This window comes from Schistocerca gregaria, chromosome 8 (assembly GCF_023897955.1).
Source record: "Schistocerca gregaria isolate iqSchGreg1 chromosome 8, iqSchGreg1.2, whole genome shotgun sequence".
Classification (NCBI taxonomy): Eukaryota; Metazoa; Arthropoda; class Insecta; order Orthoptera; family Acrididae; genus Schistocerca; species Schistocerca gregaria.
This window is the reverse complement of record NC_064927.1, coordinates 181,378,056-181,397,434: the sequence shown is the minus strand read 5'-3', so window position 1 is coordinate 181,397,434 and position 19,379 is coordinate 181,378,056.

Below are 19,379 nucleotides of genomic sequence, written 5' to 3'. Positions count from 1 at the left end.
CCTGCGACCGTAGCGGTCGCTTGGTTCCTGACTGTAGCGCCTAGAACCGCATCGCCACTCCGGCCGGCGAAAGCGTTTTTGAAGAAGAGAAATTTGTTAACATCGAGAATATATATGTCAGGAAGTCGTTTTTGAAAGTTTTTTTTATGGAGTATAACCATGTATGGAAATGCAACGTGGACGATAAATAGTTTGGACAAGAAGACAATAGAAGCTTTCGAAATGTGGTGCTACAGAAGAATGCTGAAGATTAGATGGGTAGATCATATAACTAATGAGGTGGTATTGAATAGAATTGAGGAGAAGAGTACAACTTGACTAGAAGAAGATATCGGTTGGTGGGACACATTATGAGGCATCAACAGATCACCAATTTAGTATTGGAGGGCAGCGTGGAGGCTAAAGATCGTAGAGGGAGATCAAGAGATGAATACATGAAACAGATTCAGAAGGATGTAGGGTGCAGTAGGTACTGGGAGACGAAGAAGCTTGCACAGGATAGAGTAGTATGGAGAGCTGCATCAAACCAGTCTCTGGACTGAAGACCACAACAACAACAACACTATTAGGGACAAGACACTCCACAAACGATTAGCATTACAAATCGGTACATCATGTGACTGCAGTCACCACGTGCTACAATCAGAGCTGCTAGACGTCTCGGCATGGAATCAAAGAGCACTTGAATACGCTGCTATGGAATACTCTACCACGCGGCTTGTAGGAGCGTCCACAAGGCATCAGCTGTGGCTGCAGGGAGAACTGATCTTATCCCAGGCATGCTCGATGGGCGACATGTCAGCTCAACGGGCAGGCCAGGGGAGCAATGATACCTGTCGTTCTTGGACGGGGGCTTGTACATTCCTCGTCACATGCGGCCTGACGTTGTCCTGGTGAAATATGGCTTGTGGAACGGCCTGCAGGAGGGGCAGTACCTCAGTCCGTAGAAGCTCCCTGATGGAGCAGTAGTTGTTCAGATTGCCCTTAAGACCCAGGAGGTGAGATCGCGTTAAAAGCAATGGCGCCCCAAACCGTCACACTTCGCATTTGTCCGCTATGCCGCCCAACAATACAGTTTGCCCACGTATGTGTCCACCACTGTAGGACAAGTTGAAGCAGGACTCATCCGAAAACACGACGTTTTGGGACTCAGCAAGCCAGGGCCTGAAGTTCACGTGCACATCGCAATCCTCGGTATTGGGGGTTCTGGTCAGTGGAAGCAGAAGAATCGTCGACACAGCCAAGCCAACACCCGCTACAGTGCTCCAACATCGCGCCAACACTGTGGACGATGCTGTTCTGTTCAAGCGGACAAGATGGCGGTAGTCGCGCACGGTGCTCACAATGAGCCGTCCGATACCCTTTCGGAGCTATGTACAACTCTCTTTTACCCAGTGGTTTTCCATATATCCTCGCTACTGAAAGTGTGTTCCGCATGAGTGGCAGTGTCACGGAACGCTTACTGGAGACCAATCACTCTGCCGTGTTCGAAAGCACTCACATGCCGATATTGCACTGTATGATATCGGCGAGGCATAGTGGCACTCGGTTACCCGTTTCCACTTCGTACGAAGGCTCCGCAATGACTGAGCGTTGCGTCGTAACATTCACGTCTCCGGCCACATAGGAGAGGACGCTCTTGGACCTACGTTTACACCACCTGTCTGCCATTTAAATCTCTGATTATGGTCCTCTTATCGAGGCGTGTTGCTGACCGCTGCTTCTGAGTGTTTTACTTTTCACAAACAATAGTGTATTATCCGCAAACAATTTAAGTGCACTTCTAGAAATAAAATTATCCGTCTGTGTCCTCGGTGGCGCATGTCGATAGAGCGTCTGCCACGTAAGCAGGGTATCCCGGGTTCGACTCCCGATCGGGGACCACATTTTCAGCTGTCCCCATCGAGGTATATCAACAACACCTGTCGGTAGCTGAGGGTTTCAATTAGTTATCTTTTATTCTAGAGAAGCTGCAAGGTCATCAATGGTATCTGTTCTTTCAAGAACAGTTACTATCTTCATATAAAATTATTACCGTTGCATTTCACTTTATAGATCGAATTTGGAAGGATGGTTGGTTGGTTGTTTCGGGGAAGGAGACCAGACAGCGAGGTCATCGGTCCTATCAGATTAGGGAAGGACGGGGAAGGAAGTCGGCCGTGCCCTTTGAAAGGAGCCATCCCGGCATTTGCCTGGTGCGATTTAGGGAAATCACGGAAAACCTAAATCAGGATGGCCGGAAGCGAGATTGGAATTTGGAAGGAGCTATTAGAAACGCTATGTGTATTTACTCAGCTTTTTATGTTGACTTCTGATTATTAAGTTAGTCGTTGTGCAAGGGGAAGTTCCTTAACTCTTCAAACTGAAACATTTTGTTTGAAGTGACTGTTATTTACTTTCTGCTAGTTCTATTTTCAGCCTTCCATAATTTTAATAATCTCTATTGAACAAAATAACATAAGCGCTTGCAGGCTCACAAAAGAAATATTGAATACATCTTTACACTTCGAAATCGAGATAATAACTTAAGAACGGAAGTGAAATTCTGGCGCACTTTGAGAGTATTTGTTGATTTCAGAATGAGATTTTCACTCTGCAGCGGAGTGTGCGCTGATATGAAACTTCCCGTCAGATTAAAACTGTGTGCTGGACCGAGACTCGAACTCAGGACCTTTGCCTTACGTGGGCAAGTGCTCTTCCATCTGAGCTACCCAAGCACAACTGACGACGCCTCCTCACAGCTCCAATTCTGCCAGTACCTCGCCTCCTACCTTCCAAACTTCACAGAAGCCCTCTTGCGAAACTTGCAGAACTAGCACTCTTGGAAGAAAGGATATTGTGGAGACATGTCAAAGGTCCCAAGTTCGAGTCTCGGTCCGGCACACAGTTTTAATCTTCCAGGAAGTTTCATATCCGCGCACATTCCGCTGCAGAGTGAAAATCTCATTCTGGAAACAACCCCCAGCCTGTGGCAAGGCCATGTCTCCGCAATATCCTTTCTTCCAGGAGTGCCAGCTCAGCAAGTTTCGCAGAAGAGCTTCTGTGAAGTTTGGAAGGTAGGAGACGAGGTACTGGTCTAAGTAAAGCTCTGAGGAGCGGATGTGAGTAGTACTTGTGTAGCTTAGATGGCACAGCACTTGCCTGCGAAAGGCAAAGGTCCCGAGTTCGAGTCTCGGTCCGGCACACTGTTTTAATCTGCCAGGAAGTTTCGTATTTATTATTGTTTTGCGCCGAAATTTTCCCAAAAATAATAATCTTAATTACAACAGTTTCATAACCAGAATATGAAGTTTTAACATTATAGGCTCCTGGAATATGAGAATTTGGAGTAATAATAACTTTCAAACTAATAAATTTTCAGACAAAATAAAATGGTTGCATAAAAGAAGATAATGAGGACTTTCGAGTAATGCATGTTTGTCTCAATGTAAACAAGCTTTAGTCACACAGAAATCTTACCCAGTATCCTGTTTTCAATTCACTTTTAATCATATTTCTATAAATAGAAACAAATTATGTAGTTATAGTGAGCAAAGTGGTAACAAAGTACTGGGTAATAAAGCTGTGCCTGCGAAGGCGCAATATTCGTCACTGAATACGAATATGTTGAGGGGGCGGGGGGTGTCATCAGCACACTGCTCTCCCGACGGTTGTCAGTTTTTGTTAGCAGAGCCACTACTTCTTAATCAAGTAGCTCCTCGACTGGCCTCTGAAGGGCTGCGGCCACCCCAACTGCCAACAGCATTCGGCGGATCTGCGTGGTGATCCATCCAAGTGCTAACCAAAACCTATAGTGCTTAGCTTCAGTCACGTGACGGGAACCGGTGTAAACAGTGGGACAAAGCCGTTGGCCAACTATGTTTTGTCTAAGACAGTTAACATAACACTTTCAGAATTTTGAAAATCATTAAGAATTGAAAAGGAAGTACAAAATAAAATCCAGTTAGTATTCGAAGGAATATTTCCCATCTTTATTTTCAGTTGTTGTATAAACAATAAAATAGACAAACCAATTACGTTGAGTGAGCGCATTCAATAAGCGCACGTGTATAAGAAAGTACATATAAATGACTAGCTTTACAAAATACAAGTTTTACTAATAACAGAATATCTGGTTGCAAGAAAATTTTGTTTCTTTTACAGCAATATACCAGGGACGTCGCTTGATGGCAATAAACCCAAAATCACACCCACGCGTTCGTGCTAATCTGCCTTTTAATAGTCATCCAACTAGCGGATTTTAAAGCAAATACTAACTACTAGTCTGCATACAGACACACAGACTCTGCCGGCTGCTCTTACTTCGACAGCAAGTACATTAGAACCAACCAATCAACAAGTTCACTGGCTGCAACGCAAATCGTTTGAGGAAACGAAGGCACCAAAACAACTTACTCATCCGATGGAGAGCGTTGTTCGAGAAGGTCCCGAGGGATGGGTCTCTCCGAGAAAATAGGGCCCAAAGCGATGCGACGAGCATCGCCCGAAGCTGACATCAGACAGGTCCACCACAACTCGTGACCGTTTTGCAAGGTTGAACGGCCGCGCTACCGCTGGCCGAGACCGCGTGTTTGCTCCGTCGTACCCTCAAGCACGTGCTAGCGCCTCGCAGGGAGATCGACGGCCATCTCCCCTACCGCAAATACCCGCCACCAGATCACAACAGGGGCAAGGATCGTAGTACAGCAGGGTAATCGATAGTACTGCCAAAGAGGTGGTGTGCCAGAAAAGGCGCACCACGGCTCAGGCTGAAGACCTTAATGACAATAAATTAAGAATTGACTAAAGTTGCTGCAACTTGCTATTACAGTTGTTGTTGTCTTCAGTCCTGAGACTGGTTTGATGCAGCTCTCCATGCTACTCTATCCTGTGCAAGCTGCTTCATCTCCCAGTACCTCCTGCAACCTAAATCCTTCTGAATCTGCTTAGTGTATTCATCTCTTGGTCTCCCTCTACGATTTTTACCCTCCACGCTGCCCTCCAATGCTAAATTTGTGATCCCTTGATGCCTCAAAACATGTCCTCCAACCGATCCCTTCTTCTAGTCAAGTTGTGCCACAAACTTCTCTTCTCCCCAATCCTTTTCAGTACCTCCTCATTAGTTACGTGATCTACCCATCTAATCTTCAGCATTCTTCTGCAGCACCACATTTCGAAAGCTTCTATTCTCTTCTTGTCCAAACTAGTTATCGTCCATGTTTCACTTCCATACATGGCTACACTCCAAAAAAATACTTTCTGATACATAAATCTATATTCGATGTTGACAAATTTCTCTTCTTAAGAAACGCTTTCCTTGCCATTGCCAGTCTACATTTTATATCTTCTCTACTTCGACCATCATCAGTCATTTTACTTCCTAAATAGCAAAACTCCTTTACTACTTTAAGTGTCTCATTTCATAATCTAATTCCCTCAGCATCACCCGATTTGATTTGACTACATTCCATTATCCTCGTTTTGCTTTTGTTGATGTTCATCTTATATCCTCTTTTCAAGACACTGTCCATTCCGTTCAACTGCTCTTCCAAGTCCTTTGCCGTCTCTGACAGAATTACAATGTCATCGGCGAACCTCAAAGTTTTTATTTCTTCTCCATGAATTTTAATACCTAATCCAAATTTTTCTTTTGTTTCCTTTACTGCTTGCTCAATATACAGATTGAATAACATCGGGGAGAGGCTACAACCCTGTCTCACTCCTTTCTCAACCACTGCTTCCCTTTCATGCCCCTCGACTCTTATTACTGCCATCTGGTTTCTGTACAAATTGTAAATAGCCTTTCGCTCCCTGTATTTTACCCCTGCCAACTTTAGAATTTGAAAGAGAGTATTCCAGTCAACATTGTCAAAAGCTTTCTCTAAGTCTACAAATGCTAGAAACGTAGGTTTGCCTTTTCTTAATCTTTCTTCTAAGATAAGTCGTAAAGTCAGTATTGCCTCACGTGTTCCAACATTCCTACGGAATCGAAACTGATCCTCCCCGAGGTCCGCATCTACCAGTTTTTCCATTCGTCTGTAAAGAATTCGCGTTAGTATTTTGCAGCTGTGACTTATTAAACTGATAGTTCGGTAATTTTCAAATCTGTCAGCACCTGCTTTCTTTGGGATTGGAATTATTATATTCTTCTTGAAGTGTGAGGGTATTTCACCTGTCTCATACATCTTGCTCACCAGCTGGTAGAGTTTTGTCATGACTAGCTCTCCCAAGGCCGTCAGTAGTTCTAATGGAATGTTGTCTACTCCGGGGGCCTTGTTTCGACTCAGGTCTTTCAGTGCTCTGTCAAACTCTTCACGCAGTATCTTACCTCCCATTTCGTCTTCATCTACATCCTCTTCCATTTCCATAATATTGTCCTCAAGTACATCGCCCTTGTATAAACCTTCTATATACTCCTTCCACCTTTCTGCCTTCCCTTCTTTACTTAGAACTGGGTTGCCATCTGAGCTCTTGATATTCATACAAGTGGTTCTCTTCTCTCCAAAGGTCTCTTTAATTTTCCTGTAGGCAGTATCTATCTTACCCCTAGTGAGATAAGCTTCTACATCCTTACATTTGTCCTCTAGCCATCACTGCTTAGCCATTTTGCACTTCCTGTCGATCTCATTTTTGAGACGTTTGTATTCCTTTTCGCCCGCTTCATCTACTGCATTTTTATATTTTCTCGTTTCATCAATTAAATTAAATATTTCTTCTGTTACCCAAGGATTTCTAGCAGCCCTCCTCTTTTTACCTACTTGATCCTCTGCTGCCTTCACTACTTCATCCCTCAGAGCTACCCATTCTTCTTCAACTGTGTTTCTTTCCCCCATTCCTATCAATTGTTCCCTTATGCTCTCCTTGAAACTCTGTACAACCTCTGGTTCTTTCAGGTTATCCAGATCCCATGTTCTTAAATTCCCACCTTTTTGCAGTTTCTTCAGTTTTAACCTACAGGTCATAACCAATAGATTGTGGTCAGAGTCCACATCTGCCCCTGGAAATGTCCTACAATTTAAAACCTGATTCCTAAATCTCTGTCTTACGATTATATAATCTATCTGATACCTTTTAGTATCTCCAGGATTCTTCCATGAATACGACCTTCTTTTATGATTCTTGAACCAAGTGTTAGCTATGATTAAGTTATGCTCTGTGCAAAATTCTACCAGACGGCTTCCTCTTTCATTTCTTAGCCCCAATCCATAATCACCTACTATGTTTCCTTCTCTCCCTTGTCCTACTGACGAATTCCAGTCACCCATGACTATTAAATTTTCGTCTCCCTTCACTACCTGAATAATTTCTTTTTTCTCATCATACATTTCATCAATTTCTTCATCATCTGCAGAGCTAGTTGTCATATGAACTTGTACTACTGTAGCAGGCATGGGCTTTGTGTCTATCTTGGCCACAATAATGCGTTCACTATGCTGTTTGTAGTAGCTTACCCGCATTCCTATTTTCCTATTCATTATTAAACCTTCTCCTGCATTACCCCTATTTGATTTTGTATTTATAACCCTGTATTCACCTGACCAAAAGTCTTGTTCCTTCTGCCACCGAACTTCACAAATTCCCAATATATCTAACGTTAACCTATCCATTTCCCTTTTTAAATTTTCTAACCAACCTGCCCGATTAAGGGATCTGACATTCCACGCTCCGATCCGTAGAACGCCAGTTTTCTTTCTCCTGATACCGACGTCCTCCTGAGTAGTCCCCGCCCGGAGATCCGAATGGGAGACTATTTTACCTCCGGAATATTTTACCCAAGAGGATGTCATCATCATTTAATCATACAGTAAAGCTGCATGTCCTCGGGATAAATTATGGCTGTAGTTTCCCCTTGCTTTCAGCCGTTCGCAGTACCAGCACAGCAAGGCCGTTTTGGTTAATGTTGCAAGGCCAGATCAGTCAATCATCCAGACTGTTGCCCCTGCAACTACTGAAAAGGCTGCTGCCCCTCTTCAGGAACCAGATGTTTGTCTGGACTCTCAACAGATACCCCTCCGTTGTGGTTGCACCTACGGTACGGCCATCTGTATCGCTGAGGCACCCAAGCCTCCCCACCAACGGCAAGGTCCATGGTTCATGGGGAGGCAATTACAGTTATTAAATTATAAAAGGCAAGTGACCAAGGTCTTATAGTTCGCTACAAAAATACAATTGCCAAATTAAAATTTCAAGACAAGTAACTCCACTCACGGTTGAAGGCCTTAATGACAATAAATTAAGAACAGTTCCACGGCTGAAGCCCTTAATGGCAATAAATTAAGAATTGTTTAACTTGTTGCAACTTACAAACTACAGTTATTAAAGTATTGAAGACATATCACCAAGGTCTTAAATGTTAACTGCTAAAATACAATTCCACATTAGAATTTTAAGACAAGTAGCGACAGTAGCTGAAGGCCTTTAACGCCAAGAATGGCAATTATTAAAAAAAATTATCAAACATATTGTCAAACAGCAAGACAATAGCAAATGTTAATTTAAAAGACAGGAAACTGATCACCAAACAGGTGAGACAAAATGGTTGGTAGCACAACCGTTTAAACATGCTGTAACGCCAAGAATGGCAATTATATTTAAAAAAAATTAGAAACATACAATAAAACAGAAAATATAATAACAAGGTTAATTCAAAAGGAGAAGCAACTGATCACCAAACATGTGAGGCAAATGATGGTAACTTGGTAATACAATTATCAAATAATAACACAATAATAAAACACAAGGGCTAGTCACGGTGCTCCAGGAATCGACCTCTGAGTTGGTCAGGCCGAAAACACTTTCGCGAGAGATGAGAAAGGCAGCCAAGAGTTGCATTCGCTTCACAAGATGGCAACTCAGACTAGTGGCAGTCGAACGGATGACTAATGATAATCTGCTGAAGCTACCTAATGTCTGATAACCAATGCAACGGTGGAACATCACGCCAAAGCCGGAACCGGCGGTGAGCACTACGTCGTCCTCAGAATGCTGTGTTTCGAGCGTCCGAAAGGAGAAATAAACCACTACTACCAGAGTGGAAGAAACACCAACCTACCTACAAATCAAGGAAACTCTCAAAACTACACGCCTTACCGGACAGTAGTGGGATGGCGAGGAAACGTACACTGCCGAACATACATTAACCTCCAGGGCAGATCAATGGGGCGTTTGCGGCCAACAGGCAGGAAAAATACCGCTGGTTGAACTTAACATGTAGTAACACATAGAATGTAGCAATTAGTAACAAGAAGTCGAGGAAAGCTAATTAGATCCGCCTTCCCCAAGCACTCCACTCGCTGCTCTTCGTCTCGACGACACACGAACCCAAGCCACTGGAGAATCGCGACATCTCACAATGGTGGAGGTTTCACTGCTAGGAATAAAATCCACTCAACTTAAAGCTTGTTGGAGCCGGTTGACGAGTATGTCGGGTACCCTCGCGACCGCAGCCCTTCCATTTGGCAGTGCATGCGTACTGCCGGTGGTCCCAGAGTGTTCTCGCACTTCCCGGAGTCCCCAACCGAATTGCTCACTCACATGACCCGGAAGAACAACGACGTCACCCCAAAGATAGGGCCACAGTTACTACATATCGATAACACCGCTGCTGACACTAGCGGACAGGCAACGCTTGCGAAACCAAGTGGCGCCAGTCAACGCAAGAAGAATACAAAAACCGCAACCATGCCAACTAAACGATACCGTCTGGCCTCCAACAGGGGACAGAAACCTACAACAGCACCAATGCGAGCCGCAGAACGGTTCAGTGGTCATCAGACAATATTGAATAACAACTTTTTAATGGTATGAATTAAAAATTGCTGAAATCCTACCGTAAAAGGTTAGCTGCATATTTTCAAAACAAGATGGCAGTGACGTATAACACTCTCTACACTGTTAGCGTTTGTGGAGTAGACATAATACTCAAACAAATAAGACATAGTAAAGAATATCCAGGTATAGATATGGTCAAACATGATCACTGTTATACACCGAGATGCATTCAAATTGTGTGGATGCACGCTAGTGCGAGAGAAATGAGCGTACTCTCTGAGGTGTACAACCTGTTAGTGACTTGTACTAAGGAGGTAATATCAGAACAATAGACCCATACTTGTCACTGAAATCTAATTACATTCATAACATCCATACAACACCATAAAATAACAAACTTAAAGACACGAACAACACAGCAATGAAAAACTTAAGGAGCTTTACATAATCAGTCCTGTTCATTTACCAGTAACATTGGAAATATTAAAAGCAAGGAATAAAAGAGAGAACAGGTGTAACCTTTTACCTGAGTCATTAAGCTGTGACAAAACCCTTAGAAATAGTTGGCTTAAGGAATACGGATAAAAGAGAGTAGTGTCCATCGGCGTATGCGCTACATACGTGAAACCTAGGTTCACAATAATATACTCATCCTGTTGTGGAAATACGAGGATAATACCAAAAGTAAGGTCTACTATCTTTTTTTAAGTACATAGACCTGTTTATTTCTAAAATGCTTTACATCAGTTTACAGCTTGAACATTTATCTATTTTTCGACATAATCACCATTTCTGTCGATGCATTTTTGTAGACGCTGTGGCAGTTTTTGTATGCCCATGTCATACCAGCTAGCCCCCATGCTGTTCAGAAATGTATGAACCTCTTCTTTCATCTCGTCGTCGGAGCTGAATTGCTGGGACCAAAATTAACGCTGACAGGTACTGTGGGACTCTGAAAAACTCAAACGGGAAATTCAGAACCGGAAAAGAGGAATGTTGAGCAAGGTCGTACACATTCTCCATGACAACGCTCGCCCACACATCGCTCGGCAAACCGTTGCTCTCCTGCAACAGTTTCATTGGAACATTATCACCCACCCACTCTACAGTCCTATCACATGTTCCCTAGGTTAAAAGAACATTTGGCCGGAAAGCGATTCAGCTCCGACGACGAGGTGAAAGAAGAGGTTCATAACTTTGTGAACAGCATTGCGGCGAGCTGGTATGACACGGACATACAAAAACTGCCACAGCGTCTACAAAAATGCATCGACAAAAATCGTGATTATGTCGAAAAATAGCTAAATGTTCAAGCTGTAAACTGATACAAACCATTGTAGAAATAAACAGGTCTATGTACTTATAAATAAATAGGATACATTACTTTTGGGATTACCCTCGTAAATTTCAGTTGTCGATCAGTTTGCCGTCTTAAGACTAGCAAAGCACAAAACCACTGTAAGCAGTTACACGAAACCTAGTATATTTACAACATATACTTTACCTAATTCTTAGTAAGCTAATTTGTTCTTTGTTGTCTGATTGCTATGTACTTCTCTACAAATAAGTTGTAATGGCATATCATCCATATCATCTTTCCCTCAGAATCGCTTGATATTCTCCTGGCTGATAAATATTCTGGAGCGTATGTGTGATCTTAACGTCGTTCACACTTGAGAATAAATTTCGGCTGTCTCCAGTAAATAAATTAAGAGCACCGCAAATTCTTACCACAGAATGTCCACAGTACTTCAGATTCTAGAACGCTTTGCACTGCAAATTAGATGTACGCAACCACGATCACTATAAACGCAGCAAAATCTACCTCTTCCACAATGTTACTTAAAATGGAAAACTTAAATTAGGCAATGGACGCCCAACTAGTTAGCTTTTGGATCGTCCTGCTACCTGAGGACAAAGTTTTGCGAGTTCTAATTAGGGTCTACCTGACCATCTTCGATAGAGCTCTTGGGTTGCTACACGGAACTATGATCGGGACTGTTGTACTACTTTTTTATGTTGTAAAAATGTATCCCTCATTATTGAAAATATCTCACAATCATTACCTGCGTAAAAAGATTTCCTGATTTTTTTTTCCGAAATTCCGTAGAACTATTCAAATTTTGTACAGGTTATTCTAGAACTACAGCATTCTATCAAGGTATCTGAAGAAAATGTTTATCGAATGCCAACATCACAAGAGGTGAAACTGGGTCCCTCGTTATAGCAGCTGTCTCATAAACTGTTGTTGTTGTTGTTGTGGTCTTCAGTCCAGAGACTGCTTCGACGCAAAAAAAAAAAAAAGTTTAAATCGCTCTGAGCACTATGGGACTTAACGTCTGAGGTCATCAGACCACTAGACCTTAGAACTGCTTAAACCTAACTAACCTAAGGGCATCACACACATCCATGCCCGAGGCAGGATTCGAACCTGCGACTGTTGCGGTCGCGCGGTTCCAGACTGTAGGGCCTAGAACCACTCGGCCATTCTGGCCGGCGGTTTGATTCAGCTCTCCATGCTACTCATACAGTAAAGCTGTATGCCCTCGGGAAAAATTACGGATGCAGTTTCCCCTTGCTTTTAGCCGTTCGTAGTTCCAGCACAGCAAGGCCGTCTTGGTTAGTGTTACAAGGCCAGATTAGTCTATCATCCAGACTGTTGCCCCTGCGACTACTGAAAAGGCTGCTGCCCCTCCTCAGGAACCACACGTTTTCTGGCCTCTCAACAGATACCGTTCCGTTGTGGTTGTACCTACGGTACGGCTACCTGTATCGCTGACACACGCAAGCCTCCCCACTTACGGCAGGGTCCATGTTTCATGAAGGGGAGGCATAAATTATTATCTGCAGAAAAAAATGCTTTCCGAAGGGCAGCCTCTCAAAATTTTTATCACAATTATTTTCTTAATTTAGCAAGTCTTTCTTTAACAAAACTACAATTTTTCAGAGTATCAATATGAGGATAGTTGCTACTCACCATATAAGGGAGACGCTGAGTCGCAGGTACAACAAAAAGACCGTCACAAAGTGAGTTTACGGCCGACAAGGTCTTTGTCGGAAATAGACAACATAAGGGTACACCATACACAAACACACACTGTGATGGTACTTGAATTACGTAACCATTACGGCACGTCAACTTCTCGATACCAGCAATATTCTATAGTTTTTCTGTAAAATAGTTACCGTATTTCTGTGACAACATTCAGATTTCATTTCATTAATGTAGAGGTACTTCGATATGTATATATTGCAAAGATATTATTCTTATGTGTATTCTTTCTTTTGTCACTCTGACCTTTGACGTACTTGTAACTCTGATTTTTGGGTGCGTAAGCGGTTTTTAGTGAGTCAAGCTTTGGTCGTCATGTTAAAAAGACGCAAATTGTAGTCAGTTTATGAAATGTGAACTTTAACAGTGAGGAAGATATTTGCAAGTATGTTTTATATTGTGAAGTGATGTTATTGGAACAATTTACGTGATATTGCAGCAAAAGTAATAAAAAGCAAGTGTAACTTAAATTCAGAGCCCTGATTACGTTTTTACATCACCATTGTCCTAACTTGCAAAAGTTTAATCTTCAAGAATGGTTTATGAAACAGATATATAAAACTTTTGAATGTTACAGAATAACACCCAGGCCTCTTTGCATCCGAGATTGGAATCATCACTACCTACATTTGCGACTATTGAGCCATGAGTTCACAACGAAACCAGCGTGGGAAACGCGAAAAGATGAGTGCCTAGTTTATCCATTATTTCAAGAAATGACTTTATTAACTGTGCTCTAATGACACCTGCCACATAATATAACTTTGTTGTTGCTCGAAAATGCAGTATTTAGCAGCGTGAGCAACACTACAATCATAATTAATTTTTGACCTTTGTTGTGGTAGGGTTGTTAGAACACACGCGAAAACGCAACTCACTCACACGTGCTGCTGAAGCCAGAGTCTGGATCATTTTTTGTCTTTTTTTCTCTGTTTTTTTGGACATATCTGCAACTCAGCATCTTTGCTATATGACGAGTAGCAACTATCTTTTTCACAGTATTGTTCCATCTTGGATTTTCCATTAGTTGATATTTCCGAGTATTGTTTCTTTCGCAAAATTCTGCAGAACTATTCAAATTTCGTGTGCAGATAACTGTATCACTACAGCATGTCTGTCAAGTCTCTGAAAAATGTATATCTCCATAAAGTCGGGTGCCAACTTCACCAGACTGAGACGTGGCGGCGGCCGACTCGGTACGGAAGCACGCGGAGACCGGCGCGGCGCGAGGCGGCCGGCAGTGTGTTTACGTGCGGTCCGGAGTCAACGGCCCGGGCGGTGCGTGAGCGACCTTGAGGAGCGGCCCTGGCCCTCAGAACAGGGCGTAGCTGCCGGGATCCGCCTCAGCCGGTGTGTTTCCACTGGCCCTGTGAGGTGAGGGGGCGGGCCCGACCTCTGACTCAGTGGGCGCACAGTCCAAGGCCCGGCTGCCACATGCTGGGAGGGCGGCCTGGGTCCTCATTCACTGGGGGACCACGCGCAGGGACACCCGCGCTGCTTCCTGATAGCGGCGCCGCACGGCGACACACAACTCTCCCGTTATCTACGATGACGAAATGGAAAGTGTTACTCCATGAAGCACCAGTCGCACACTACTGGCCATTAAAATTGTCACACCCCGAAGATGACGTGCTACAGACGCGAAATTACACCGAAAGGAAGAAGATGTTGTGATATGCAAATGATTAGCTTTTCAGAGCATTCAGACAAGGTTGGCGCCGGTGGCGCCACCTACAACGTGATGACATGAGGAAAGTTTCCAACTGATTTCTCATACACAAACACCAGTTGACCGGCGTTGCCTGGTGAAACGTTCTTGTGATGCATGGTGTATGAGGAGAAATGTGTACCATCACGTTTCCGACTTAGATAAAGGTCGGATTGTAGCCTATCGCGATTGATGTTTATCGTATCGCGTCATTGCTGCTCGCATTGGTCGAGATCCAATGACTGTTAGCAGAATATGGAACCGATGGGTTCAGGAGGGTAATACGGAACATCGAGCTGGATCCGAACGGCCTCGTATCACTAGCAGTCGAGATGACAAGCATCTTAACTACATGGCTGAAACGGATCTTGCAGCCACGTCTCGATCCCTGAGTCAACAGATGGGGACGTTTGCAAGACAACAACCATCTGCACGAACAGTTCGACGACGTTTGCAGCAGCGTGGACTATCAGATCGGACACCATGGCTGCGGTTACCCTTGACGCTGCATCACAGACAGGAGCGCCTGCGATGGTGTACTCAACGACGAACATGGGTGCTCGAATGAAAAAACACAATTTTTTCGGATGAATCCACGTTCTGTTTACAGCATCATGACGGTCGCATCCGTGTTTGGCGACATCGCGGTGAACGCACATTGAAAGCGTGTATTCCTCATCGCCATACTGGCGTATCACCCGGTGTGATGGTATGGGGTGCCATGAGTTACACATGTTGGTCACTTGTTGTTCCCATTCACGGCACTTTAAACAGTGGACGTTACATTTCATATGTGTTACGACTCGTGGCTCTACCCTTCATTCGATCCCTGCGAAACCCTACATTTCAACAGGAAAATGCACGACCGCATATTGCAGGTCCTGTGCGGGCTTTTCTGGATACAGAAAATGTTCTACTGCTGCCCTGGCCAGCACATTCAGATCTGTCACCAATTGAAAACGTCTGGTCGATGGTGGCCGAGTAACTGGCTCGTCACAATAAGCCAGTCACTACTCTTGATTAACTGTGGTATCGTGTTGAAGCTGCATGGGTACCTATACAAGCCATCCAAGCTCTGTTTGACTCAATGCCCAGACGTATCAAGGCCGTTATTACGGCCAGAGGTGGTTGTTCTAGGTACTGATTTCTCAGGATCTATGCACCCAAATTTCGTGAAAATGTAGTAAGTTCTAGTATAATATATTTGTCCAATGAATACTCGTTTATCATCTGCATTTCTTCTTGGTGTAACAATTTTAATGGCCATTAGTGTAATTCGCCGCTGATTTTCGTACGCAGTGACGGCGCCCGATAGCGCCTCGGATGTGTTCCATAGGATTTACTTCAGTCGAATTTAGTCGCCTAGACATCAACGTGGTTTCACTATAATACTGTCCGCCCCGGTAGCTGAGTGGTCAGCGCGACGGACTGTCAATCCAAAGGGCCGGGTTCGATACCCGGCTGGGTCGGAGATTTTCTCCGCTCAGGAACTGGGTGTTGTAATGTCCTAATCATCATCATCAGGGGTAGCGTATTTGATTCATAATCAAAACACCTTCGGTCTCGGATTCGATCCCTGCCACTGCCTAAATTTTGATAAATAATCAGCATTGGCGGCCGAAGACTTCCGCCATAAGAAGCCAGCCTCATTCTGCCAACGGCCTTGTCAAAGAGGGCGGAGGAGCGGATAGAGGTCCAGGGCACTCTCTTGTCCTAGGGGTGGCAAATTGCCCCTAAAGGCGGAAGAATCAGCAATGATCAACGACATGAGGATGCAGAAGGCAATGGAAACCACTGCATTAAAGACACGTAACGTGTATCCACAGAACATGTGGCGTGTAGTTGAAGAAGTGTCATGATGATCTCTCCATTGGCAAAAGATTCCGGAGTAGTCCCCCATTCGGATCTCCGGGAGGGGACTACCAAGGGGGAGGATACCATGAGAAAAGGATTGAATAATCAACTAAAGGATAACGTTCCTCGAGTCGGGGCATGGAATGTCAGAAGCTTGAACGTGGTAGGGAAACTAGAAAATCTGAAAAGGGAAATGCAAAGGCTCAATCTAGATATAGTAGGGGTCAGTGAAGTGAAGTGGAAGGAAGGCAAGGATTTCTGGTCAGATAAGTATCGGGTAATATCAATAGCAGCAGAAAATGGTATAACAGGTGTAGGATTCGTTATGAATAGGAAGGTAGGGCAGAGGGTGTGTTACTGTGAACAGTTCAGTGACCGGGTTGTTCTAATCAGAATCGACAGCAGACCAACACCGACAACGATAGTTCATGTATACACCCGGACGTCGCAAGCTGAAGATGAACAGATAGAGAAAGTGTATGAGGATATTGAAAGGGTAATGCAGTATGTAAAGGGGGACGAAAATCTAATAGTCATGGGCGACTGGAATGCAGTTGTAGGGGAAGGAGTAGAAGAAAAGGTTACAGGAGAATATGGGCTTTGGACAAGGAATGAAAGAGGAGAAAGACTAATTGAGTTCTGTAACATGTTTCAGCTAGTAATAGCGAATACCCTGTTCAAGAATCACAAGAGGAGGAGGTATACTGGGAAAAGGCCGGGAGATACGGGAAGATTTCAATTAGATTACATCATGGTCAGACAGAGATTCCGAAATCAGATACTGGATTGTAAGGCGTTCCCAGGAGCAGATATAGACATATCACAATATAGTAGTGATGAAGTGTAGGCTGATGTTCAAGACATTAATCAGGAAGAATCAATACGCAAAGAAGTTCTAAGGAATGACGAGATACGTTTGAAGGACTCTAACTCTAGATACAGCAATAAGGAATAGCGCAGTAGGTAGTACAGTTGAAGAGGAATGGACATCTCTAAAAAGGGCCATCACAGAAGTTGGGAAGAAAAACATAGGTACAAAGAAAGTAGCTGCGAAGAAACCATGGGTAACAGAAGAAATGCTTTAGTTCATTGATGAAAGGAGGAAGTACAAACATGTTCTGGGAAAATCAGGAATACAGAAATACAAGTTGCTGAGGAGTGAAATAAATAGGAAGTGCAGGGAAGCTAAGACGAAATGGCTGCAGGAAAAATGTGAAGACATCGAAAAAATATGATTGTCGGAAGGACAGACTCAGCATACAGGAAAGTCAAAACAACCTTTGGTGACATTAAAAGCAACGGCGGGAACATTAAAAGTGCAACGGGAATTCCACTGTCAAATGCACAGGAGAGAGCAGATAGGTGGAAAGAATACATTGAAAGCCTCTATGAGGGTGAAGATTTGTCTGATGTGATAGAAGAAGAAACAGGAGTAGATTTAGAAGAGATAGGGGATCCAGTATTAGAATAGGAATTTAAAAGAGCTTTGGAGGATTTACGGTCAAATAAGGCAGAAGGGATAGATAACATTCCGTCAGAATTTCTAAAATCATTAGGGAAAGTGGCAACAAAATGACTATTCACATTGGTGTGTAGAATATATGAGTCTGGCGACATACCATCTGATTTTTGGAAAAGCATCATCCACACAATTCCGAAGACGGCAAGAGCTGACAAGTGCGAGAATTATCGCACAATCAGCTTAACAGCTCATGCATCGAAGCTGCTTACAAGAATAATATACAGAAGAATGGAAAAGAAAATTGAGAATGCGCTAGGTGACGATCAGTTTGGCTTTAGGAAAAGTAAAGGCACGAGAGAGGCAATTCTGACGTTACGGCTAATAATGGAAGCAAGGCTAAAGAAAAATCAAGACACGTTCATAGGATTTGTAGACCTGGAAAAGCGTTCGACAATATAAAATGGTGCAAGCTGTTCAAGATTCTGAAAAAAGTAGGGGTAAGCTATAGGGAGAGACACGTCATATACAATATAAACAACAACCAAGAGGGAATAATAAGAGTGGACGATCAAGAACGAAGTGCTCGTATTAAGAAGGGTGTAAGACAAGGCTGTAGCCTTCCGCCCCTACTCTTCAATCTGTACATCGAGGAAGCAATGATGGAAATAAAATAAAGGTTCAGGAGTGGAATTAAACTACAAGGTGAAAGGATATCAATCATACGATTCCCTGATGACATTGCTATCCTGAGTGAAAGTGAAGAAGAATTAAATGATCTGCTGAACGGAGTGAACAGTCTAATGAGTACACAGTATGGTTTGAGAGTAAATCGGAGAAAGACGAAGGTAATGAGAAGTAGTAGAAATGAGAACAGCGAGAAACTTAACATCAGAATTGTTGGTCACGAAGCCAATGAAGTTAAGGAATTCTGCTACCTAGGCAGGAAAATAACCAATGACGGACGGAGCAAGGAAGACATCAAAAGCAGACTCGCTATGGCAAAAAATGCATTTCTGGCCAAGAGAAGTCTACTAATATCAAATACCGGCCTTAATTTGAGTAAGAAATTTCTGAGGATGTACGTCTGGAGTACAGCATTGTATGGTAGTGAAACATGGACTGTGGGAAAACCGGAACAGAAGAGAATTGAAGCATTTGAGATGTGGTGCTATAGACGAATGTTGAAAATTAGGTGGACTGATAAGGTAAGGAATGAGGAGGTTCTACGCAGAATAGGAGAGGAAAGGAATATGTTGTAAACACTGATAAGGAGAAGGGACAGGATGATAGGACATCTGTTAAGACATGAGGGAATGACTTCCATGGTACTAGAGGGAACTGTAGAGGGCAAAAACTGTAGCTAAAGACAGAGATTGGAATACGTCAAGCAAATAATTGAGGATGTAGGTTGCAAGTGCTACTCTGAGATGAAGAGGTTAGCACTGGAAAGGAATACGTGGCGGGGCGCATCAAACCAGTCAGTAGACTGATGACAAAAAAAAAAAAAAAAAAAAAAAAAAAAAAAAGAGGTTGGTGGAGATCCCTTCTGAATA